This window comes from Centropristis striata, chromosome 2 (assembly GCF_030273125.1).
Source record: "Centropristis striata isolate RG_2023a ecotype Rhode Island chromosome 2, C.striata_1.0, whole genome shotgun sequence".
Classification (NCBI taxonomy): domain Eukaryota; kingdom Metazoa; phylum Chordata; class Actinopteri; order Perciformes; family Serranidae; genus Centropristis; species Centropristis striata.
The window spans coordinates 36,210,338-36,237,278 of NC_081518.1; the positions used below are offsets into that span (position 1 = coordinate 36,210,338).

The 26,941-nt window shown below is 40.2% G+C and overlaps 1 long non-coding RNA gene across 1 annotated transcript in view; it reads left to right on the forward strand.

Moving 5' to 3' along the window:
* Positions 1-15,758: 15,758 nt before the first annotated feature.
* Positions 15,759-26,941, forward strand: part of LOC131992250 (uncharacterized) — a 108,017-nt gene continuing 96,834 nt past the window's right edge. The window contains exons 1-2 of the long non-coding RNA XR_009396204.1: positions 15,759-15,847; positions 18,346-18,424. This is a non-coding gene — a long non-coding RNA (uncharacterized LOC131992250). The remainder of the gene's footprint in view (positions 15,848-18,345; positions 18,425-26,941) is intronic.

Sequence of the window (26,941 nt, forward strand, 5' to 3'; positions counted from 1 at the left end):
AGAACTATTATCCTTGTTACCAAACTGTACCAAACCTCTCATATGGCAGAATTATTATTCGATTATAATATGTCAAAAAATATGTTTTTTTTTTTTTTTTGCTTTTTTAACTTAATTATTTCAGTTCTTTTCATGTTATAACGAGGCTCAGTCTGCAATCAAACATTTAAGGTTGCTAAGAGTCACTCCAAAATAGGAACAGTGCAAATAAGTCAAAATCTATTATATCTGCCAATAGAAGAAGCAGCCCAACTTTATTATAGTATAATGAATACATTTATATATTGTGGAATGAATGAAACATACTGAAAACAAAAAGTAAAAAATCTGTTAGCTATATTCACAGTGTTCTGGATCAAATATCTGAATGAGGAAAACAACGTATTTCCAAAACATCTACTTCTCACGAGATAAGAAAAACAGTTCTGTTTTAGCTTTGTGACAACGCAATAATTAGAAAATCCAATGGGCTTTTTAATGATTGATTGAGATTAAGAAGAAGAATTTCCTCAACCTCGAGAGGAAAACTTATTCCTTCAGTTTAACTGGAAAAAAAAATCTGGATAAAAATATCTGGACATACATAGTTTTGCATGGATAGTGGCAAGTGTTCTAAGATGCATAACATAGGTGTCAACAATAAGTGTAATTTAACCCTCCATTTAGCATTACTGATGAATAAAAGAAGTTATTATCTCAGGAGAACGCACACTTTGATGCCTAAAGTGTTATTCCATAGGAGAATGTACACAGAGAGAAGGTTGAAACAAGCTAAATGTAATTGCATGCCGGTGGTCGATGCTTTCTACAAGGGCATGCATGATGGCCCAAGTGCATATGGACAGACTCATGCATAATGCATGTCCAGCAGTCAGTGTAGATCTCACTGAATCAGGCCAAAATTAACACTAATTGTAATGGCAGACTGACCACAGTGCCCTTCCCTCTAAAATGTGTGACAACCCCACAATGAGACATTTTTTTAACAGTGTTTTGTCTGGATTACTTAGTACTCACATTGTAACAAGGTTTTGTTTTTTAGCAGCTAAATGGCTGACAATGGTAATTAGTGATTCTTCTTTCTCAGATAGTTTTTTTTTCTGAGAATAATTATCTTTGGCAAAACCTGCCCTTTTAGAGGTTTAGAGTACTTTAAAAGTACGACTCTCCCAACAGTATTAAATGGACAGTTTAACCCAAAATCAAAAATACATGTTTTTTCTCTTAGCTGTAGTGCTATGTATTGATCTAGATTGTTTTCATGTGAGATGCCAAGTGTTGAAGATATCGACTGCGGAGATGCCTGCCTTCTATCAAATATGATCAAAATAGATGATATTTTGCATGTGATGCAAAAAAAATAACATTTGCGAAAGTCAACAGAAATCATGACCTGGTTACTCAGGATAATCCACAGACCTTGCTTTGAGCAGTTTCATGTAGGAACTATAGAGACTCTCCCCAAATTTCAATGCCATGTATTTCGTACAGCACCATATTATGACTATTTTTTTATTTGTACTTAGTGGCGCCCTCTGGTGGCTGCAGTAATTATAAATGACGCCAAGGCAGAAGTGAAGTTACAGTGTGAAAGCAAAGCAGGAAGTGAGGAAACAGAGTATAAAGCACAAAGGGGAGGGTGGGGTGGTGCATGGGTCAAACAACTCAGGACCTTCACCCAAGAGGCCATCGTTCATGTTCTCCATGAAAACAAAGTTAATTATATAATTTGAAGTAACGCCACTTAACTTCCCATTGTCACATTTTTACATCACCAACATAAATACTTCACTTCAGATGGTTACACTAGCATTTACATGCTAGACTATATTTATTTTTTGGCCTTTTTTGTACAAACCTTAGGGAGGTTATTTTGTTGCCTAAACTAATGAAACTGTGGCTGTTTCACAACTGTTACATTTATATATGAGGGCATGTTCTCCTGCAACCAGTAAGGTTCCTATTTTTGGAAATGCTCCTGTGAGTCATGACTGAGGTTGACAAATGATGTATGAGGTCGTATGGAACATTTTCATATTGTTTTCTTAACTTTCTTAACCTCTAACATTATACATGGTCTCCCATAAAGTTGGAATAAAATATTTTTTACCTCTTTCCATGAAATGATTTTGACAATGTGATTTATTCTCGACAGATAAAGTGTATATCTTCTCAAAACTTTATTAATCAAACTCTTCCAAACATATCACAATGAAAATTAAACCACAATTAACAGAGGATTGTGTCTGAAAACACAGTTATTCCACCTTTATCGGCCACTGTGTAATTTATATAGAATTTTTAGACTCAACTCCATTTGTGAAAAACACAAAAAAAAAGAAAAAAAAGTAAATTGTGTTTGTGCTGAAGATAAAATTCAAAACGTGAAAATCTTGGTGAATGGAAAGTTCTTCGAATTGACTTATACAAGAAATACAAAGATTTAATCTGTTCTCATGGGTGGTTCTTGCATTAGGCCCAATATCATATCACAGAAAGTTTTTTAGTGGCAGGATGGTGGAGCAGCCATCCTTTAGCTGTGATACCCTGTACCAGTTCAAACCCCTTTCCCTGGACTACATATCACACTGGGATTACATTTTATATCATTTATATCAAATTTTGGGCTGTGGTCAAATAAAACTGTGAAAGAAGGTGGAAATGTTCATATAATCTTCTTTGAAGTTCCACATTTACGCACACAACCAGCAATAAAGTTCTGATTTTCAAAAGAAAGTATTGTATATAAATTCAGTATAATTTCCAGACCTGCATACAAAAAAGTGTCTGTGTCTCTACTTGAAACAAGCTGCAACAAACTCTGACAGTTAGAATTTGTAGACATACCATTTGACCTGAGACTGGTCTTGTAATAGAACATTTAACTATTAGCAGACAAAGGCATTCACCCGTATAGTACATTCACTCACGTTATTTGGGAATACGCAAGTCCAAACCTCTGTTATATCTTGTTCTAACGGATCCGTGCGGTTACTAATGAGACTGAGTAACACACGCATCCTCCATTAGAATCATCACTGGCTGGAAAAAGAAAGAAAAAAAACTGGAAAGGTTAAGTCAACACTCAATAGCTCCCAGCCCTATTCTCCTACTTAATACATTTCCTATGCTGACTTAATGAACCACACAAAACCTTTCTGGTTTTTCATCAGATGGGGGGTAGTGGTGGAGGTGGAGGTGGAGAGAGGGGGGGGTGTATGAAATGGTAATAAGGGCAGACAGACGGAGAGACGGAGGGAGAAGCCTGAGCCGAGCAGGGGATGAAGCTGCACCTACCTGGAGGTGTGTGATCTCATTAAAGCCAAATTGGTATATGCCAATAAATCCAAGGCACTTGTGATCTGGAATTATTACACACACACACACACACACACACACACACACACAAAGTTCCCCCGTGAAGAACATTTATTAGTACTGCAAAATGATCCAAAATGGAAAGAAAAGTAATGAATATTGTAATGAGAAATAATTGAGCAATGGTGGATATGGTCACAGCAGTGGCCGGTTAACACCAAAACAAACATCCCCGGGGCTGCGGAATAATTACAGCACACAGAGGGAGTCATTAAAGCTTCTTCAAACAGAGAGAAAAAAGAGATAGGGCGAGTATGACATCATGACGACTGTCTCAATAAATCAATCTGGTGACAGTACAAGTTTGATTGCCGTTTTAAGTAGAGCCACTCTGATGTGCTTTGATTGGTATCTTGACTTTATAGACAATGTGTATCTTGAAAAAAAAACATAATAACAGTGGTATGTGTTCCCCAATTTAAACATGAGTCTGTACATTAATGGACAGGCGTAATTTTCTGTTTAATTTGTACCCTTGTCACTTTGATTGCTTGTAGTCAGATATTTAACTCAAACAAACCCTAGGCATTTTGTGTTGGGAGCCACATATCCCAGAGGCCCCTGGGGCTCCTGGGAGAGAGAGAGAAAGACAGAGCGAGGAAGAGGCGTGTGTGTGTGTGTTGTTTGTGTGTGCTGGCTGGCAGAGTCCCCTTGAGGCTCTACTGTAAAGCTATCATCAGTGGTGGTGTCAGGGATTTGTAGCTTGTCACTGAGAAAGAGAGAAAGAGTGTGCTGGCAGTGACTCTGGGAAATAACTGCTTATGGAGAGCGAGCCGGGCTCGCACAGCTTGTGTGAGGGTAGGTGTGTGTAAGAGAGATAGAGAAACGGCGAACGAGTGGGAGGAATGTGTGTCTATTTTCTCCCCGGGGTGTCTGGAGATGCGTGTGTGTGTGTGTGTGTGTGTGGATTGGGGTAGGTTGCGGGTCGATCATGCGATGTGTGGATCCATGTGCCGTCTTTCATCTCGGGGCCTTAGGCTCTTTGTCTATGTGTGTTCTTGTCAGCAAGTGGTGTGTGTACATGTCTATTCTGGGTGTGTCAAAGCTTCTGTGGTGGCATTGCGTGGATCCACGTCTCCTCATGAATTAACGTTCATATTTGGACCCAAATATGATCAAATGTGTATTTTCAGTCAACAGCAATAAGGAAGTCTGTGTAGGCTACCTCCCTGCTACTATACCCGTGTTTGTGTATGTGTGGTCCTTCGCAGAGATGGATGCTGACTTCAAACCGAACTTTCCCTCAAAGGCGACGGGCCAGCAGCAGCAAAACGCCGCTGTCGGGTAAATACATGTATCTGCGAAAAAAACAAGTTCCTCAGGAATGACGAATGGAGGGCTCATTTTCTCATTGACAACCATGTATTTCTGAAATCGCATGTTGGCGGTTGACCAGGTTTCAAGGGCCCGAGGGTCATGAAATTCACTCAACTCATAAATGATCATGTCAGCGTTCAAACGGGGGAAGAAAAAGGAAGACGAGGAAAATTGCAGTTACATGGTTTCCATCTGACTGCAGCTGCTAAATCCACGGCAGCATTGTGGCCCATCTCTAGAGGCAGAAAGACAGTTCCTATTACTGTCAGTCCAATTACCGGCCACAGCACAGCCACCGCTGTCAACACCAGGCAGGTCATGGTATGTATCGGCATCTTTTCTCTCATGTTTAGCCATCATTTCTAAACAGGGGAAGTTCTGTGTTAAACAGCATAACTTGGAGCTATAAGCAACTTGTTATTAACATTTATTGTAATATACTCTAAATTAGCCACTATGAGGGGTCAAGAGTTGAGTAGAGTCAAAGAGCTTGCTCACTTTGAGGTGTGTGTTACAACAGGGATGGATAATGGCCGGCTTTAAAGGAAATATACTGGAAACAAGTAAAGATTCGTAAATAAAGTGACAGCACAATACAGAAATGGTTGCAATATGGTTTTGTGGCTTTATGTGCCCTTGTGGAAATCTACCACACATATACGCATATACACATATACACAGTGGAGAGTGTGATGAGAAGTGGTCTAAATATTGAAACACTCTCCATTACAGCAGACAGTGCTCTGCATCGAGCGTGTCTGCTGAGCCGCCTCTAGTGTTGCACCGCACGGCGACAGAAAAAGGCCCAGCCCCATCTGGTCTTGGTTCAGTCTGGTTTACTGCAAAGTGGTGCCAATACAAATAGCTGCGCTTGATGTTTGTTTGCATAAATTGTTTTGAAAGGCTTCACCAAGAGTTTTTTGGGTGGATTACGGTGGGGAAGTTGGGGAGCCAACCGTGGTGGAATAATCCTCACTGAGCTGACAGTTAGATTTGCTCTTCTTTAAGAATAAAAAAAAAAAAGATTGTTTTGGATTTTTCTTTTCGGTTCCTGGCAGTGAACTTGGACTGTGAACTTTTTAGTAGGGTGTGCGTGTGTCTGTGTGCATAGAATGTGGGTGTATGATGATGGAGAATGCCGAGCAGCTCTCTTCTTTTGTAGCATAGCAGTGTCAATTTCGATCACATCAGTGTAGCGTTTAACACATGCTAAAAGTTCAGTTGAAAGTTCAGAGGCCCAATGCAATGTAAGGGAAAAAATGTCTCTTTTCCTAAAGCCCTTGCATATCTGCTTTGATTTCTCTCCCATAGGTCAAGGCAAAGGAAGGAAAAGCAAAGTTATGTAGTGAGGTGAATTAGGCTTGTGTTACACTGATGAAAAAAGTAAGTGAAAATCTATCTTCCATTAAAGTAGGCACATTCTTCTGCTTTGATTGTACGTCATGGTAAAAGAAAAAAAGAAAAGAAAAAACACATGGCTCCCAATTGGTAGTCATCATCACTTAGCTGTGGGTTTGCTGCAGGTATAAGAAAATTGACCTGATTGATTTCATGTCCAGGTAAGTGTGCCAGCTCAGCGCTAACTGGAACCAGACAGATATTTGTGTAAGCTGTATAGATGCTCTGGCCCCCCGACTCTCAGCCAGAGCCCCTGATAGGATGAAAATCGCAATTCTACCAATGACAGTTCAATCGTTCGGGCCCTCTGTTCCTTATTTGCTGCTTAGCCAGTGGAGGTCCCTCCATGGCCGATCCAACTGAATCCAGATGCGGCTAAAAATATTTTTTTGCTGCAACATTTGTCTTTGTCTTCAGCTTCTCTGCAGCCACATTGTGTCAGGCTACAGAGCTAATGATGGTATATTTCCTTGTCTATGGACAAAAACTTGACACTTCAGCTCTATCCTTTGAGTTTTGACAAGCTCAGCAACCACACTGATATAATACGACTCAACCTACTTCCCTTATCTCAAGATCTGAACAATGACTAAAAATACAATAACCAAATTCTCTTTTTCCACTTATATTCTGCAGTCAAATGTTCCTTGCGTGATTCAATCTTAGAGTCAGAAAGCACAGATTCACACTAATAAAGTCTCAGCTAACATGATGTTGTGCCTTTTGCTTCCTTAAACTCTGCCTCATCAGTTGGATTTCCACTTGGATAATAACATGGTTATTTAATTTCTCTTTCATTCTCCTTTTTCCCCAATTCAAGCTCTATCAGCAGGCCAGAGAAAACCTTTTTCCACTGCCCAGTGTGGATCTACCTTCGGACAAAAAAAAAAAAAAAGTAAAGGAAAAAAAATGGGGCTCCCTCAGTCCATCCAACTTAAAAGCAGATGTTACAAGGTTGCCAACATCAAAAGGTCCTGTTAACTGTAGAGAGGGTGAAAGCATATACCTCTGATTAGCCTTTTCACTGGTTAATGTAAACGAGCTTAGTACATGGTTGCTGAGTGAACCCTGACCTTGGCCTCATGGCCAATACATCATCAGATTACAGAAAAAAACACATACTTTTGTTTCAACTTTGCCTTGTTAAGGCTAATTTCTGATTTGCAGATTGTCAAGCTTACTTTGGAGAAAGCAAGAGGACTGGATCAGATCTCCGCAAGGCCCCCTGCTCTGAGGTAACACGGACGCCTCTAAATAAGGCCGCAGCATCCTTGAAATACAACGTGGCCCCTTTTGGGATCCTCTTTCCCTGCTCAGTTCAAGATGTTTTCCATTTTGAGGTTGCGATATCTAGAATGTAGACATGCCTTCTATTTATCTCAAGGATATTTATTCTGAGAACGATAAGGGGTAAAATATGGACAGAAAAGTAGTGGGGGGAGGAGGTGGCGGGGAGTAACAACATTCCTTTTAAATATATGGTGAATGAGGGTCCTTCAACAAGTGTTGTGTTTACATTGCTTGTGGGAAAACAAATTGACACAGGCGGCGTCTGAGGGGGCTGTAAAACAGCTCTTTAGCACGGCTTAAATTCCAAGCGGCAAGCACAGCAGTGTCACCCCAAGGTGTTGAGAGTAAATATATGGTGTTACCTTTAGGCTAAATAGGGGGAAAAAACACACAGAGATTGAAGTGAGAGGCAGTGACAAAGTAGAGTGAGTGTTTTACCTGGGAGCAGCAAAATCACAACAAATAATAATAACACTTATCATTTATGTTTGATTAAAAGCCTCTCCATCATAAAGTGCACACTTTAGATATGTAACAAAAGGGAAACACTTGCACCTCAGTGTAACTGCACACCAGCACAGAGTCAAAGATATTAACTTTTTTAAGTGTTTGAACCAGGATTCTCTTGGGGGTCAAATTAATCCCTTAGTAACTTTCTAGGGGGGGAACTGCTCCATTCCAGGGAAACAATAATAGATAATCTGATAACTGAATAATAGAGTAGAATATCTAAATTGATCCTGTTTACAATCCTCAGTATCCCTTTCAAAGCTAACATTATAATTTCACAGATTGATATGACAAAATACTCTGGATTAAGATGATTTGGATATTATTATCATGTACTTAAAGGTGCAACATTTAGAACATTAATAAAGCAAGAAACAAATATTTGCCATGCAAAGATATAGTGCAATGTGTAATGCCATCCTGAGGCCATGAATTAACTTTTCTTTGCCAAGGGGAAGTTTTATAAATACACGGTCGCCCATGAAGTTAGAATAAAATATGTTTTACCCCTTTCCACACAGTAATTGTGACAATGTGATTTACTCTTGACAGATAAAGTGTAAATCTTCTCAAAACTTTATCAATCAATCTCTTCCAAACATAAAAAAACAAAACACAAAACAAAACCACAATTAACAGAGGATTGTGTCTGAAAACCAAATTATTCCAAATGTATTGCCGGCAGTGTGTAAACTTTCATGTAGCAAAAATGTATAAAGTTTTAATTGACCTTATTTGTAGATTGAGGTGTCCTTGTCAACAGTTTTACAGATGTTTCTTTGAAAGTGATGAGCTGCAGGTAGGTTTTTTGTTTAGTGGCCACTGGAAAAAATTAAAAACAAGGCTGAGTGGTGGCACCATTTCCATTTCTATAATACATCCATGTAGCTGTCGCCATTTCAGCTCAGCTACTTCCATGTTTGTTTGTAATGTCAGAGGTGAGTTGATCCTGCTTAGAGTTTATGAAGACAGGGAAGTTGTGGTGACAGAACAGTTTATGTTTTAAAGGGATCAGTGTCGCAATGAAACACGCTGGCTCAAACTCTAAAAGAGGTCAGATAATAGTACTCAGACAATGTTCCTGCAAAAAAAAAATAATAACATGAGCAAAGGAATTACACTTGTTTACAGCTACAGGGGCAGACAGCACCATCACCTTATGTTCCACCAAATCAAGAAGTGAGCTCTTCCACCATGCTCAGATTGATGTTGCTTTTACCTTTATTACCTTTGTCTCTGTCTTGTAAGTCTGTGTGTCTGGTGACTGTGTTTGTGCGTCCGTGTGAGTGTGTGAACACATTGCAGTCTGTATGGATATAGTGTGTTCTTGACCTTTGCCAGCAGGAGAGCAAATGCAGTGGAAGCGGGATACCACAGTGCGGTCCTGTAATCTGCTCACTTAGCCCTGGCTTTGGGGCTAAGTCCGCTCCGCTTCATCTGAAGCTCACTCATCACAAACTGGTGGCAGTGCACTCACAGACTGGAGCCCGGCTGGGTTCACATTCACTGCTGTGCCTTTCTCTGCATCTGTCTCTCCATTTATCAGTCTCCAGCTCTCTCTTTGTCACTGTCACTTCCATTTCTTTAATGTTTTGCTCTTTTGGCCCTCAGCATTACCTGTAAATTTAATCTTGCTAAGCTGTGTAGCATCCCGCTATTATACTCCAGATGAAGTGCCTATCTGTGGGATGAGCCCTGACTACATTTACATCCAGCTCTCTCTCTTTCTCTCCCCCTCAGCTCTCTGCGCTTAGCCTGTCCTGACCTTTGTGTACCTTCAATCTGTAGAAGCATTACAGCAGTCCAGGTGAGGTGTGTATCCTGAGATGGACACCTATCCTCACATAGGAGACCTGTGGACGGCTCTCTCTCTCTCTCTCTCTCTCTCTCTCTCTCTCTTACTTTCCTGTTTCCACATTTTGGTAATGCACTGTGTAATAGTTATATAAATTGGAGATTAAAATAGGATAAAAGACCAGTACGATTTTCATCTTTTATGCTTAATTAAACGGAATCAGATGTACTGGGGTATATTGTTTCAGAAATGTAAGATTAAGAGAGGGGGGAAATTTTTCTCTTTAAGTTTTCTTGTCATCAGGATCATTAAAAACCCTCACATTTCTTAGTTAACAATTCCACACAGCTGACATTTGTGGATATAAGAGGTCATATTTATTCATTGTTCATAAGGTTATTAATATTATGTATACTTTCCCTTTATTGTTATCTTTTGGCATTGTTAGAAGCAAGTAATTTTACTTTTACATATGTTTTGGCCCATTTAATTAGATTGGATACACTCACATGCATAATCAAAAACATAATTCGGTATAGAATATTGGGGGGGGGGGGGGGGGGGGGTTCAAGAAAAGGAAGGTTTTTGTTGTTGTTCATTTGAATATTAAATGTATTTGAATTTAAATGTCTTTTACATACAAGTGCATTTTCACATAGGTAATTTAATTTCTGCTTGTCAAGTTGTGTGTAAAATGGCAGCAAAACCAGTTGCCTACATAGACTTTTCAGATACTGTGAGCAAGTATTGTCTTTGCACTTGGCAATGAGATGGCTGGACGGGGTCATCGGGGACAGTGGTAGGACTGAGGACTGAAGCTGAAGTCTTGTAGCCCCCAGTCCTCCCCCAGGGTGTGGGGGTCCTTGCCGGGGGCTTATCGCTTCACACACATTGTCATTTCCTACAGTCTCTCCCCGATTCATCCCTCTCCCTGTCCTCTTCCTTCCACCCCCTGCCTGTTGTTCCTCTCCCCTCTCCCCATAGCACCTCCTCAAGCTGTCGGCACGCTGGTTCGGAGGGGTTCCTTCAGGAAGGACAGGTCCATGTTCTGACCACAGGCTGATAGAGGGAGCCTGATAACCCCTGAGCCGAGTGCTACACTGCCAGCTGACATGAAGCAGATGTCCTCCTGACCCCTTTTCTTTGGGAACAGGACACCCAAACACAAATACTGCGGGGGCTTGAATGTCAGCAGAGCTCCTCTGCTACTGAGAAGGTGTGACATGATGCTTCAGACTTTATGAGCTGCAGGAATTGTTATGATAACATTTGAGCTTTGGTGTGGCACTACAATAATCCTAGAGGTATCATTTAAGCATACTGTGGACATAAAATAAAAATAAAGAAGTGTTTTCAATGGAGAAGAAAGATTGTAGCTATTGAACAATGTGTTTTTTTTCCTGAATTATCACATGTTTATTGTGGTATTATTTACTGTACTGTACTGTGATGCCTTTCACAACTTCTGTTTCTCTGTATATATTAGCTCTATAGGAAATGTTTTTCTGTTTTATTTTAATATAGATTTTTAGAATCTGGCTAGGACACCATATGAAAATTTGCCTTTTCAACTTATTTCAGCAGATGGATACATTTTCCATGGCAAATAAAGTGATAAAATATAAAATATTAATATGCAATAATAATATAAAATGCAAAAACAATTAAAACATAATTACTGGGTATATTAAATATTTCAACCTATCCATTTAGACATTCAGAGTAGCACCATTGATGTCCAATAATAACAATGTATCTCAACTTTTCCTTTATGGGTTAAGAAAATTGTCTTCATGTTGTAAGCTAAAACATTTTTTATTTGACTGAAAAATACATTGTCATGAAACTGTTAGCAGATCTGTTTCCGTTAACTCATGAAAAGCTGAGGCAAATCCAGCAGCCCAGACTTTTAATGTCACATGCAGTTTCAGTATTATACAGAGACTGTAGGAAATTATGTAATGTACGCCTCCAAGCCTAGGCTATCTCACATACACAGTCACACACAGCGGTCAGCCTCTGGGGGAGAAAGGTGGAGCTGAGCGTGCACAGACCTTACATCCCTGTGACCTCATTACTATTCAGAACCAGCGGTGAGAAGACGGGTGCTGCTGCGTTCCCAGTGCAGCTCAGCCCCAGCGCTCGTGGACGATGTGCACGGATGGGGGTGTTGCGAGGTGGGCAGCAGCTTCCCCTGGACCCCACCCCACCACCACCACCAGCACAACATGCGCACACACTCATTTCCTCCTTGGAGATATGCGGCCTCTGCTTTCTGTCAGGGTGTCCTCAGCTGTAGACCCCTGGGGCCTCTCGCTTGGTGGGAATCTGGTCTTCTCACTCCACAGATGCCCCCCTCCCCTACAGATGAGAAGGAAAACAAGACCTGAGGAAGACACTGCTGCTCATCCTCTGCTATCCTCTCCCATACTTTCTTTGCTATCTTTCTCCTACGCCCCCGTCCCCTTCTCTTCTTCTCTTTCTTCTGCCCAGGCGGTCGATAGAGTTAATTGGCTCACTCAGTCACCGGTACATTGATTGCGGTCACTAATAAAAGGGCTATTGATTGGCACTTTGTTTAACACTGGCCCATGCAGTGAGAGCTGCCCTCTAATACTATCCTGACAGCAACCTTTTCCTGTTTGCCAGTCTCTTAATGTCATAAATTATGTCAGTCGATTAGGGAGATATTTCTTCCCTCACGTTTTTGCCCCATCAATGTAAGGACATTTTTAGCTTGTGGATCCCGAAGAGAGAAGACAAGTGGCTCCTGAGAGCTGAGAGAAACAACCCCACATGTTGGGTATTAGGATTGTTTGCTGTCAAACCCACAGTCAGATGAAAATAAATTATTTTTATTCGTATGTATCCAGAACACACATACAGTATATCACTGCTGGGTTTTAGCTCATATTATTTTCACAGGATAGGAACTTTAAGACCAGAGCTTGTTGGTCAAAACATATTGTAGCTCTTTTGTACAGTTGCTTCTTAGCCACAATATACACCAGAAAATCCAGGAGCATTGCAATGTTGTACATAAAGTACACTGTTATATGGCGCAGGTGTACATAACAGGCACATAATGTGCCCCCAGAAGACAAAACTCTTTTTTTTTACACTTACTCAAAAGTTTTACAATTAAATGTTCATAATTATTCCATCAGCTTTGGCAATTTTGCAACATTATCTTTTGGATACATTAAAAAAGACACAAAAGGTATATATTGTACCTGATAGGTTACTCTTAACGCAACAAGCCTATAAGTATAATTAAAAAGATCCAATTCAGATCCAATTTGTATAAGTGAATCTCATTTTATTTTATTCTGTTTCATTTTATCTTTTGTGTGTAAGTCTAAGTACTGCTTTCCACTTACTTAGTCACTTCATGTGTCCTTCGCAACACCTAATTTGAATCCAAATTGTATCATTCTCAGTACATTAATTCTCTGAAATGTTACATAAGGCAGGAACATTTTAACACTTGCAGATAATTGGCTGCCTCAATTAGAATGGTACAAGGTGATTTTCACCTCACATTTTAGAGTAGACATGACTCTTCCCGTGCCAGGTTGACAGGAAACGGCCTGCTCAATATTCCCAAAATAAACTCAATATCTAGTTTCATTGCAATTAGCCGCGTGCTATTCTTCACCGAGCAGCTGAAGCTTCAGTGAGTCAAAGGCAGGTCTCCTGAGAAAGGCGATGAAAACTGGAAATGGGGTGTAAGTACCTCCATGAGAGATTTAATTATCGCCATTAAATATTCAATGATCAATAGAATTTGTTTTAGCCGATCAATAGGTGGCCAGGCTAGAGAAGGACAATGTGCATAAGTTGCTATTTGCATTTCAAAGCAGCTGTCACGTGGCCCCATTGGAAATCCATACCATTTTGTTAGGCTGTATTTCATATTTAGCTGCTTTATCCCCTTATCACTGACTGCTATTGATTCCCTTCCCTTTATTTACTGCCTACAAACTGCCTTAGGTTTAAAATGTCAAAATGTTTTTAGGGAATCCGATATACCTCCATCTTCCTTCCTCATCTCATATCTAGCTCTTTTTTCTCTCTCTCTCCTGATCTCTCTCTCTCTCTCTCTCTCTTTTTAATTCCCTTGTCTCTCTTTCCCCTCTCTCCCTCCCTCGCTCTCACTACCCCTCTCAGTAGAGTTGGAAATTAAACCCTGTCATCTTCCCACCCACTGTACAGATCTCTGCTCACTCGGGTGTGAATCTGCACATTATTCAAATAAATATCTCAGAGGTGTCAGGGGAATACTCCGAGCCACTTCAAAGACGCCCACCCACCCCCCCAACCCTTCAATGTTGCTTGTTCTTGCTGGAGTCCTATTTTGTTTACCTGAACCGGCTCTAATGGCTTGTTTTCGCAGCACCTATCACATGTTCAAGAGCAACATTTAGCCAAGTTCAAGTGAGCGCATGTTCAGGTCTCACCTAGGCTTTGATTATTCACTGACACTGAATGCTATGTTGTTTAGTTTCGTCCGAAAGCATTCTTTTACTTGCAGTCTTTCATCTGTCTCTTAACCCTATGTTTCATTCCTCTCTCTAGCTTTGTGCCCTCTTTCTTACACCTCACTGTTTTTCCTCTGCCTCCCCTCCCCTCCACCTTTACTAATTCACTGGGTTGGTTTCCCCAGGTGGGTTATTGTGTAAAGATGCCTAGCAGGCAGTGTGTACTGAGAGGATGAGCCCTCAACAGAAGGAAACATTGTCGATCAAAGGCCATGCAAACACGACCCCAAACTACATGACATGCTTGGGTTACAAGCCCTTATTTCACTTATACACTTTATTGTTTACTATGCAGCTCACTGTTATAAAGGCAGATGCAGGAGAATGATTCCCATAATGGACACTGCTTTTGTAGGCTACAATATTATGGCAAAGAAAAATGCTTTTTGAATATGCTATACTGATACAGATTCCAAAAAAGTTGGACCTTTTTTTTCTTTGGGTCAGCTAATTGAATATATGTCTAAAAGGATTAACACATTATCACATTGTATTTTTGTGACATTTTAGACAGTGTCCCAACTTTTCGGGGGATCGGGGTTGTATTCCCAAAGGAAGTATTGTATGCATAGTGAAAAATATAAAACCAATGCAAAAATATTTAAGCAAGAGATAGCTAAAACAATGAAAGGGGTCACATTACCAGCACAGTGCTAAAACAGCAAGCAGGGTCTGCTAGTACAAAAACATATATATTGAGCTTCGTCCATTATGAAATACGTAACAACAACTGGATTATAGCCTTGTGCACTCTCTCTGTTGAGTTGTATATTGTAGGACAGCCTTTCACCTATCTATCAGAGCAGCCCTCAGCCAGGAGACCGCAGAGGTCAGGGAGTTAACCTTCAGAGGCCCGAGGGCTGCATGAAGCATCATCAGTGCCATCAGGATACATGGCCTCAGCGCTGCAGCGCAGCTGGGGGAAAGGAAATCTGGATGAACCGTGTGTGTGTGTGTGTACGCATGGGTTTGCTTGCACATCTGTAGGTGCCGGGGTGCATCTGTGGTGGTAGTGTAAATATAAGGGATATGAGTGATGGTTAAAATGTTGCTAGCAATAACCTCAAAGCTGAAGGAGACACAAGCTGGCTTGAGTTGATGTGTGTGTACACCTTCAACAATTATTACAACAAGCAAATAATACAATATATTGTTTTTTAGGAATCAGTTAAAAAAATTAAAAGTATAAATCTTAGTATAATGTAAATACATATGATAGAATATAATAAAATAAAAATAATGTTTTATAATTGGTTTTATCCTAAAAAAATATTATTCTGGGGTAGTAACCTGGACACTTTTATTTTTAATATCTTATATATCTTTTTATATTTTGAAAAATCAGACCTAACACTTTTATGTTCTATTGCTAATTGCTTATATTTTGCTTAAGTCAAATTTCTGAGATTCAACTAATCCCAACACACGATTTTTTATTTAGGTCTAGCTACTTCACAGAACATGAGCTGTCTTTTTCTTTCAAGCCATTAATGCAGCACACCGTGGGCACGCGCGGAGGGCGTAACTTCACGACGTCGGTCACGTGACGAACACAGGCGCGAAGTTGGTTGTTTGAGAAGATTCAACGCTCCTGTACGTCAGGCCTTTGTGACGAATAGTAAGATGTTTTTGGTCATATTTCACTTTGTCACCTTTTCCTACCCACTGTTTTCTTTAGAAACTGCAACGTTTAAGCTGAAATTATCTCTGTTGCATATTTACTGAGCTAACGTTAGCAAGCTACCTTTCCACCAAAGCTAACGGTAGCTTAGCTCTACAACGAATTACTTGTACACAAACAGGTGCTTTTAGCCAGGGTCAGTAAACACTGATGCTAGCTAACATTGTCTCAAGCAGCATTTACCAGCAACCTCCATTTCGTCACCCTGTTAAAAGAATCGCCCAACTCATTTTTTAAAGTTTTGTAGGAAATACAAAAAACTTTACCAAAAGTGTAACATATGACATTTATTGATAAATTCACTCTAAAAGGATGTAACAAAGGATGGCTATTGGCATAGTAATAACACTGTGTAAATTATGTAACTTAAGAGAAATAAATGTCTTAGGCAATCTTTTGGACATGCCTTTGTGACTTAAGCAAGATATGGTAACACTTTATTTTGAAGGTGTCTACATAAGAGTCACACAAGCCTGTCAGAAACATGACAAGTATCATGAGCATTAATGTTACTTCAGAGTGTTATTAATGTTCATTACACATCCCATGTCATGTTTATGACATGCTCATGTCACTCTTTTGTAGATACCTTAGAGTAAAGTGTTACCAATATGAGTGTCAACAATAAAACACTGATAAACTAAACTGATAACTAAATAATCTCCCTCTAGCTCTTCTTTGCTGGGTTCTTATCTGATGCCTATGAATGTGGCAAATTGTCAAAGAAGTGATTATCTTAAAGGGGTAAAATCACATGATCTGATCAACTGAGGATGTAGGCGATTTTACCCTAGGTGGCCAATTTTTACAAAAAATTACTTAGGCGATTATTTTAACAGTGTGACGATTTATATTTACTGTAGATGACTATAACTAATGATTTAAAAAAATAACCTTTTTTTCTTTTTTTTAGAAGAATGGGTCCTTCATTAAGCTTATTTAATGCCACAAACAATTATGTCCATATGTTTATTAAGCAGAGCCAACATGATGATTTAAAAATAAACTTGGAGTAGTATGATAATAATATTAATTGTAGAGGCTGTAACCAACAAATGTTTGAAATTTGCACTTAAAAAAATCAACCTATCTCATCCTGTATCTCTCTATCTGAGGTCTTTCAAGTCCTTTAAATTTCGATGATCCAGACTCCTGCTCCTCCAAAATGCACAATGCAAGCGTCATTATACACGGTGAAAGACATCATTCACGATTGGGCCAGGACACTTCAGCTTGTATGTTTAAATTGCTCCCAGTAGTATCCTTAATCTGGGTGGAAATCAATATGGCTTTTACTGTCACATTGGAGGGGCGGGGACCATGTATTGATGTTCAGATGTCATTTCAGGGGGATTTGATGTTTCTGTCCCCTCTTCAGTAAGGAGATGGCACGATAGATCAACTGATGGTGTCTGCTTGCTTTCTCCAGGGTTTTACTGGAGGCTGGCGTTGTTTAGAGTCAAATCGCAGATGTAAAGTTGAGTTTGAACGTGCTCAGCTTACAAAGAAAACTGGGAAGAATAGGAATCAGGAAAACATGCTATTGATTATTTTTTGATTATCAGGAAAGCTGTTTGAGTTAAAGCCTGATATCTTAGTAGAGTTATCACAGTAAGCTCCAAACCCAGGATGAGGGCTTCTAACAGACATTATCACACACACTTTTATCTATCCATTGGATCAGTATAGACAGTGTTGTGTGTCTCAATACATGGTTTTTTTCCTGGTAGCAAGTAGAAATGTTGAGGTCTGATAGTAAAGATTTAGCATCTTTTACACTTTTTTAATTATTCTTAAGTGATTGAAGTGATGTGATGGTACTGCAGTAGTGAAATCAAATAGGGGTGTAGTCCAGCAGCTCTTGATTGAGATAGGTTGGTGAGGTTATAAATACAGAGAGAGGAAGAGGTAATCATGTTGATGGGAGTGAAGAGTGGGTAATGTTTAAACCACAGTAAATAGGACTGAGTTAGGGTCATGGAGGGTTATGCATAAACCAGGAGTAATTAGTAAGTAGTTTTTCACTTACAAGTCATTTGCTTTGGTGTTTGGCACACGCAATAAACAATATGCAATATTAACAGGAAATTGAAGGCAAAGTACCGCAATAGGCAAAGTAATGTAAAATAAAAATAATTCTGTGAAATTATGAGAAACAAAGTGTGAAAATAATGTTACAAATGTGTTCAATATAACTATCTAAAGCTGCACAGTTTAATGTAGGATCTGCACAAATATTGATGTGAAAAGATAATCAAAGTTCACAGTGTAGCGACTATGTGCAATGTCCAAGTCCAAGATTTGCAAAGATTTAGCAATCAATATTTATTGCGACCTGTAGTGAATATTGTGATTTTAATAATCATTAATCAATCAAAAACCCACTTTCTCCCACTAAATTGAGTTATAATATTTATTTGTTTTTCCTTGTAAAGGCAGAGATCAGGCTGGTTGAAGAGGTGACAGGTGCTGACTAAAGTTTGGATGAACTCAAACGTGGAACATGTCATGCAGGTAAGCAACATCTTTTACAGTGTCCTTCCTGTCATTCATGTTGGACCCCCATCACAGATTCTGAATATGGTTGCTTGTGGCATGCACCACACATTAATCACAACTTTATGGTATGATAACTGCTTGAAACATCTACAAGCATGGAACTGCACGAAGGATGTCATTGGAAAGCCAATCGATTCATGTTGATTTTCTTTTATCAAACTTACCTAGCAACAGGTGACAAGAGAGCCTTCCGTTGCCTTGCCACTGCATCAGATGAAACAGTTTTACATTATTTAGAATTATATGCAGCCTTACTGTCCTGTGCCCCTTGAATCCTGGAAGTTTTTTTTTACATTGAGCATAATTGCTTTTGATTATTTTTTCAGCCTGCTATACCTGTTTCATTGATCTTGGTGCAAAACTTACTGTATGTTGCTGTGCTTGTCTCTGTAAGCGCCTCCACCACCTCTTTCTCTCATGTTAATTTTTATAGATTAAGCTTTTCTCCTAACCGTCAGTCCCCATCCCTCTCTGTCCCTGTCCCACTGTTTCTCTCTAAGGAGTTTTGCCTCCTCCCCGACAGCCCGTGAGCCCTAGAGTCACATTTCAGGCCTGGCTGCTACTTAAAGGCCCATAATCTGCTTGGCGAATGGCTACAGTGTGGCGGCCTGAGCGGAAGCAAATTATTCGCTTTAAGGACTCCTGCTGCTGTGGGACCCGGGGCTACTGGCTGGTGCCGTTAACGTTAACACACACACAGTGTGCAAGCCATCATTATTTATTTAACCCGTTAAGTGTTTAAAGTGGAAGGGGTCCACTGAGACACAGCTTGCTTGATGAAATTATTCCACATATATATGGTTAAATCCTTCAGGGAGAGGAGCAAGGGAACACAGAAAGAAGAAGACTTCCTTGTATTTTCAGATACATGGTCTGATCACATGATAACGGACTGATGGTGCTGCATGGTGGTATTGCAGACCTCACAGCATGGGAGGAAGTCACTGTGTTGTACTTAATGTGAATTTTTCTTGAGCTGTATGTGTGGGGGAGATAGGGAGACCATGTCTGTGTCTGTCAGACAAGAATAATATGCACAAATGTTTGCGGTTGTGTCTGACATAGTGTTACCAATTGGCAGTTCCACATAATGCCACTACAGCTAACCTGAGTTGTTTAGCAAGCCCTGGCTGAACATAAATATTGATATCCTCTAGCATTCACAGTGTCACTGGCAACCCTGATTCACCTTGAAGCATGTGTGTGCTTGTGCACACACACTGTTTTATGCGTGTGTGTGTGTGTGCTCGCAGCTGTGTTTCTGTGTCCAGATGCATCTGTTTGATCACAATAATAGACAGAGAGGATGGCATATTTGTTTTCTCTATGTGTCTGTGGAATAGAGGGTACCAGCATTAATAAGTAATCACTGGATGTTGGCCCTCCCATAACATGTTGGGCCAGCAGCACTTGCCCCCAGTAATGACACCATTACAGGACCGCAGTAGCCAGTTGAGAGTTTCCCTCTGGGAATCTCTTATCAGCCTCCACTGTGCCTCACGTCCTCATCATACGGGCTGGGAGGTTGTCTGTTACACCTGAACTTTTAGTGTTGGACCCGCTGTACACAAATGCAATAGTTGTTTTGCCGTGCTCATTATAATAACTATTAGAGATACACAAACAAAAACACAGCATTTAAATTCACTTGATATTTCTGAGAATGCTGTGTGAATGATTTTTTTTTTAACAATAAAGACAACACACATACACAGAGAAATTGAGCTAATATGTATTAGATAATATAAACTATGGAGATGGCAAATAGAGACAGAGAGAGGGATGAAGGGAGAGAGGCAGAGAGGGGGAATGAACAGATTGAATGGCTAATGAAATGGGTACCTCCAGGCCTGAATAAATTCTCTGGTCTGGCGATCCCCCAGGATGCTGGCCTCCCAGGGAGATTAATGACCACTGGGCCATGGTATAATGAAGTAGTTTGCCTTGGCAATGTGCTTGTGAATTCATCACAGTGTCCACAAGTGGGCTGGCGGAGCACAACATCTTTATAAATCCCCCTCTATCTTCTCTCCTGCTGCTGATTTATGGTTCCTCCACCCCCAAATGGTTTGGCCCTTCTCACCAGACCCCGCCCTGGCTGACCATCACTATCCTACCAAAATCCAGGTCACTGCACTGATGGGGAAGAAATGGGAGGCTAATCAGATAATGGGAGGTGAAAATGGGTGAGAGTGAGTCGGAATCTTCAATCTCTCCACTACTGCTCTGCCTGTCTCCGTTTCTTTGTATCACTCTCATGCACACTGTCCTGTAAAATTGTGATTTTTTTTCTATTTCCTATATGTATCTACATGATTTTTAAACTCATTGCCTGCATATCATCTTGCTCATAACCTTAGAAGTTAGCTTAACAATTAGATAATTTATGATCATTAATGATACCCATTATTAAAAGGATATCAGTTTCAAAAGTAAGCATTAAACATTCTTTGTCCCTTTAGCTGGAGGATTTGATTTTGTTATGAAATAAGATCAAGAGAAATGATGTACTGAAAAGGGAAAACACCCAGCTGCTGAGTAAAACAGCCATTTCTCTGGACAAGGAGACTGTGCGGCAGTGCAGCATCAGAACAACTGTATCATACAATGTGTGACCTGTATATCTGTAATCCACACCAGTGAATGGTAACAACGAGCAGATTCCCTTTGGTCTTAATAAGGAAAACAATGATCATAATGATGCACAAATTAAAACTTTATACAGCCAAAGTAATTTCAACATGTGATGGATGCTGTGTACAACTAATTGTTAATACATTTTGGATATCTCCAGTGAATAGCTGAGTCCTAAATGCATTCCCACCAAAAGCCAGACATTTGTTACAGGCCTGTGCCCCCTGTTGCTGAGACATTGCCAGCCTGTTAATGGCTGAGGACTGATGAGCCCCAGTGTTGCACAACTCTGTCGGGCTCATAAAGCCTGTCTGCTTGATTACTGGAGCTCCATATGGAATAGTGGCAAGGAAATTAAAGGAGAACAATAAAGCATATTGAGGGATATTTAGATTAAAATGCATTTAATTGGGCTCTCGCCTAACGCAGTTGAGATGTGTTCTCACGTAGCTGTCCGTTCTGCAAGTGCCCTTTACTAAAGCTAAATGATGCTGCTGTCATGGTGTTTGTAGCCTAACCTGGTAAAGATTATTAATGAGTGTAATAAATCCAAATTGCATAATAGGAAGTTATGAAAAAAGGAATGTCAGAGTTAAGTCTAATGAGTATTTAGTTTGTTTACCAAGAGCAATCGTCACTCTGTGCCATGAGTACTTAGTAATTGTCAAAGGCTTTACATCCCCATTCTTTCTCAAGACAGCTTATCTTAATCTACAGTGTCTTATTTTCCTTGGAAAGGGATGGATGAGTCGGGTAATTGTACAGTTGACATCGGCTTAGACAACATCATCCCTTTAGTCCCCAGCTAATCCTACAGAGTGATAACAATAATGGGAAAAAAGAATGGAGATTTTTTTTTTTTTAAAGAAGATATGGAGTTTAATTTGTAATTAGCTACAGAGGTCAAAGACTTGATCCACCATCTGAAGGTTATCCTCCCTTATTTTTTTCTCTCTCTTCTTCTTTTTCCTTTTCCCCTCTCAGTAGTCAACCTCTGAATCAGATTATGACCTTGTTGTGAAGAAGTCAAGTGTTAATTGTGTGCGTCTGTGTGTGCTTACAGGATGATCAGTGAATAAAAAACGGGATATTTCCCTCATGATTGCTTGACAGTTTGAAAAAGAGAGGTGTGCATTTGTGAGCGGTTGTGTTTGTGTGCGCATTTGCTGACGATTGGAAGTGTAATTTATTTTGGGGGGGTCATGACCCCAGACCCCATACACTCCCCACTCCATCTGCCCTGCATCAGACGGCTCTGTGTAGCCCCTTGGGGGTCTCTGAAGTAGCAGAGGTGCCCTCTTTGCCCGTATGTGTTTGTGTTAGTCCATGTGTGGAAAATCAGACCTTTTTGCTTGTGTGTGTATGTGTTAATGTGGGCGTGTGTGGGTCTGCGCTAGTATTGATCCCCCCCTCCTTTCTTATAATGAAGTGGAACTACAGCTCCATTACGAGCTGCTCTGCCATTGGCTGGAGGTAATATGAAATTAGCTAGCGTGCCGTGAGCCTGTCAGTATTGATTTCACTACCCAGATTACTTGTTACAAAAGAATAGAGCTGTCTGTGGCATAATTGAACAAGTTAACTCCTTGTCTCATAAAATGTAGGCCTGTATTGATTGTTACAGGGAGGGCTCAGTGATATGCAGAGAGAAAGTAACTTGTATGGGTGTTAACTGTGAAGAGGTGCTGATGCTTTCTTTTCTTCCCCGCCAGTGTCACCCTGACACGTGGATCAAGGCGTTTCTTGCTGAGTTGCAGGATGGCGGACAGCAAATGAGTTGTGTTCCATCAGCTTCACGTTACAACACACATTTCTCGTTTTTCCTCCGTCTGTCATTTTTCATTTCATTTGCCTCAAGATTTGCCTCAGTCCCGTTTTCAATTTATTACCATATGTAAAAGGTGTCAGAACTTGACATTGTCAGAACAGATTTACTTTGTTTTATCGTGAGTGACCTGTTTGTAAGTAGAGCAGCAATTGCTTGAGTTGTGATGAGGAATGATGATGATGGCTGCAGAAGCCTCTCTATCTCACTCTCTTGCTTGGCTGATGAACTGGGGAAACGCTGTCTAATCACACTTGGCAGATTTGTGCCATGGAAAGTGAGGTGTTTAACAAGTGTCCCGGTCCATTAATTAAGGGCCTCCTTAAGAAAAAAGAGGAGGAAGTGTGCTCAATAATCTACAAGAGCTAAAGGCAACTAGAATAGCCTTTGCCCACAGAGAGAAGAAAGAGATACTGTGGTCTCTGGGCTGTATAAATGGGTGAAGCCAAATAGATGGATTCACATACAACTATATGCACACACAGACACACACTCCTCCTCAGCTGCAGTGTAATGAGCCTTTCGCCTGTTAACCCTAGATAGCTAATTCTCTAAGCAAGGTGCTTCACGATGACTCCATTGAGGACATATTTTACATACCTATCTTGGGTAATTACAAAATGGGGCTCAGTCAACAATAAAAATTGACGGTTTATTCAGACAAATTTCCCTTGATTGTTCATTGAAGATCTCAGGAAACTGGGGGCTTCCCTGACCAGGTGTGGGGCAAAGGAGGCGGTGATAAATGATGTGCGAGTGATGATGTTGTCCCTAAAACAGACATTGAAGGTACAGCGTTCTCCCCCCTTCAACAGGGTAAGGGATTAATGAAATGCTCTTCCACGCGCCGATTTCCTGCACTCCACTGCTGAGTGATAAGTAGCTAACCAACGAAGCCTGTAATTACAATCTTACAGAAACCGGCCTGATCTGTATATAAATCTCACCATCCAATTACAAGATGTAATAATTCTGCACTCAGGCTGGTAATGAGGTCTAATACTGGTGCATGTGATAATCCCCTCTGGATGCGGGCTTGATCAGATGTTGGCTTTGTAATTAGACTGGCAGAAAATCATTATTTCGTGTTCGGAAAAAAATGAGGTTGGTGGGAAGTTAATTTTCTCCCCATTCTCTGAAGCGTAGACAAGAATTTAATGATTTAATCATGATTGTTAGCTATTTTGCAATCAATTTGTAATGATTGTGTCGCAACAGAGGCTTTCAGGGAGAAGGGCCTGTAAAGATTGAAGGTGTCATTGATATGGCATGGCGCTGTCAATAGATCTATACAGTGTAACGCTGATACTGTGGAGGAGGTGGTACTTATATGGATGCATGTGAGTGAATGTGCAGATTTGCACATGTTTATTTTAATTTTTGTCTGTTTGTATGCATGTCCCTTAATTATTTAACAAGCCCGAGCTGACAGTTAATCGATTTCTTTATGCCTACTGCAGAAATAGGCAAATTCTTTGGGATTTACTGTTTCATCATCAGGAATAAAAAATATAATTAATATAATTTACAATGTCTTTTGGCTGTGGTTACACTTGTCATTTCAATTTGACTATTGTCATCTGATCATGCAAGGATGCTCTAACTGTTAAGGTTGTACACTTGTACACATTTGCATTCAGATCCGATCAGCCAAACCGCATGTCGATGTGGCCTGGCTTGCATTGGGTTTGGTTTTCAGTGAGGTGTGGACAGCATGTGGGCACAATCCGTAAAATTTAGCAATTGTAGGTCCCACGTCTCCATTTAAACGGGCCTACCCGCTTGAAGGTGTGTCAAAACTGCGGATAAACACATTTCATTTCCTATAAATTATTCACAATAAAAGTCCCCCTGTTGTCTGCAGCTCTTTATCTAACATAACATATCTAACATCTCTCTCTGGCTGTTCTGGTGTTTCTGCTTGTGCTCTATACCTTCTTGCTGCACTTGTTTTTTTTACTGAAAATAGCCGCCAATAAAGCTATGCTGATTCAGTGATTAATACATTTAATTTAGTTTTCTGTCTCAAACTGCACAAAAGTAGCATTGTTAGCTAATAGTAGCATTCATTTAATACATTTTCATTCAGATATGTAGTGTATTTAAAATCAGATAGGAGCAATAACAATATATACAGTGTGAGCAGACTAATTGTAAAACTATAGTCCCACTTTTCAGTTCACATTTTTAAGTTGAGGCTTCAAAGCAGTTCTTCAGAGGTTAACACTGTATTAGCTTCTGCTACTGTAGCTCTAAGCAGTGTTTGATTGGAATAGCTCCTGTTTGATCATCTGAAGCTACTTGGTTTACTGGAGCATCTACCATGCAGTAGATTTAGGCAGTCCTGTGGGTTTGCACTTTGCTCATCTCTCCCCTAATCTCCTGGCGATTGCAGTTGAATACTTTATTGATAGGGAATTGACTCCAGCCCTCTGAGCCGATTTCTATAATTGATAGTGTTTGAAGTTTAAAACTAAAAAAAAAAAGAATCTGGATTAAGTCAATACTGCCTTCTACCTTCTTTCTAATTCAGAAGCATTATGCAGGGCTAAAGAAACCCAACACACCAGTGTTATAATAACTCAATTTACGGATGCTCATTAATATAGCATGGGTTAAAATACTGTATTGTGTATTTAAATGTCAAAAATGAGTTATTTTGGCATACATATTTTGTTGGCAATGATATTGTTTAAATAAAACATTTATTCTATATCTTATTATTATTATTACTCAAGTTTTTTCATACTCAATTATAAGAATAGTATTGTTGGGATACTTACCATATTGTTGAGTTGTTTTGAGACTTTCCAAACATGGCAATGGGAATGAATTTGTTTTAAACTACTGGTAATGACTGTGTCAAATGTTTTGCTGTTTTCGTGAGGAAAGAACTAAATGGCAAGGCGCTATATCTTGAAGTATGTTACTCTCCTTTTTCCAAGCGTGGATACTTTTTGGGCAGCCTTTGTGGTTGGCCCTCATTCTGGGTGCCCAGGCTCACGCCTCCAATTTCCACCTCTGCCGGCTGAAGGCTCCTCAGAGACGCTTGACTGGAGCTCTGGGCCGCTGGGCCTTTGGACCTCTGAGTCCTCCACTTCTGTGCTTTGGATGGAAAAAGAGGGAGCTGCTTTATCCAGCCCTGCCCACTCTGGGCCCCAGTTTGCCTCACCATATACTCCCACCTGCTCGATACCTCAGAAGAGCTTTCAAGTGTTCTTTGAAAGGGAAAAAAAGCAGAAAGGGGAGAAATCAGAGACCGTGCTTTTCCAGGCGCTCAATAGCATGGCACTAGCCTCTCTCAGCTCCCATGACACCACTATCCCTCCCTCTTCTCTGTTCTTGGGTGTTTCAATTTATTTTTCTGTTTTTTTCCTCTCTTTTCCTTCTATCGTCTCTCTCTTACAGCATCGTCTTCACCCTGACTGCCTTCTTGTCTCAGGCTCTTGGCATTTTCCGAGTGTTAGAACTGCATTAGTCATGAACCAGGTCACTTGTTTTTCAGCTCCCATACAGATATACGTGTATGTGGAATTAAAGTATTACAGTTGCCTTTTTTATTTGGCCCAGGAGAACAGAATAAATTAAAAATGAATACATCAAATCTGTATATTACCTTTGTCTTTTTGGCAGTTCATGGGGAATCATAGTTGCCACAAAACCCTACTCACTGCACCCCGAGGAGTAAATCTTCTCCTGTCCACTGTCCACTGGCCAAGATAGCCAAGGAGCCAGTGCTGAAGTTAAATAAAATATTGCCGTCAGGCTATAAAGATAATTAGTCTTGTCTCATCTCCTCTCTCCCTTGCAATTAAATGTGACCCCTTTATGTTTTATAGATGCCAGCATAAACCCCTTCACTCCTAAAATACCTTCTAGATATGAGAGGGGAAGTGTATTGTAAACTAATTGCTCCATATTGGACTGTAGCCACAAGAGATGATATTGTAAGTTGGTGTTATTGATGTTATTATTGGGTGTGTGTAATGAACACACACACATACTATAGAGCG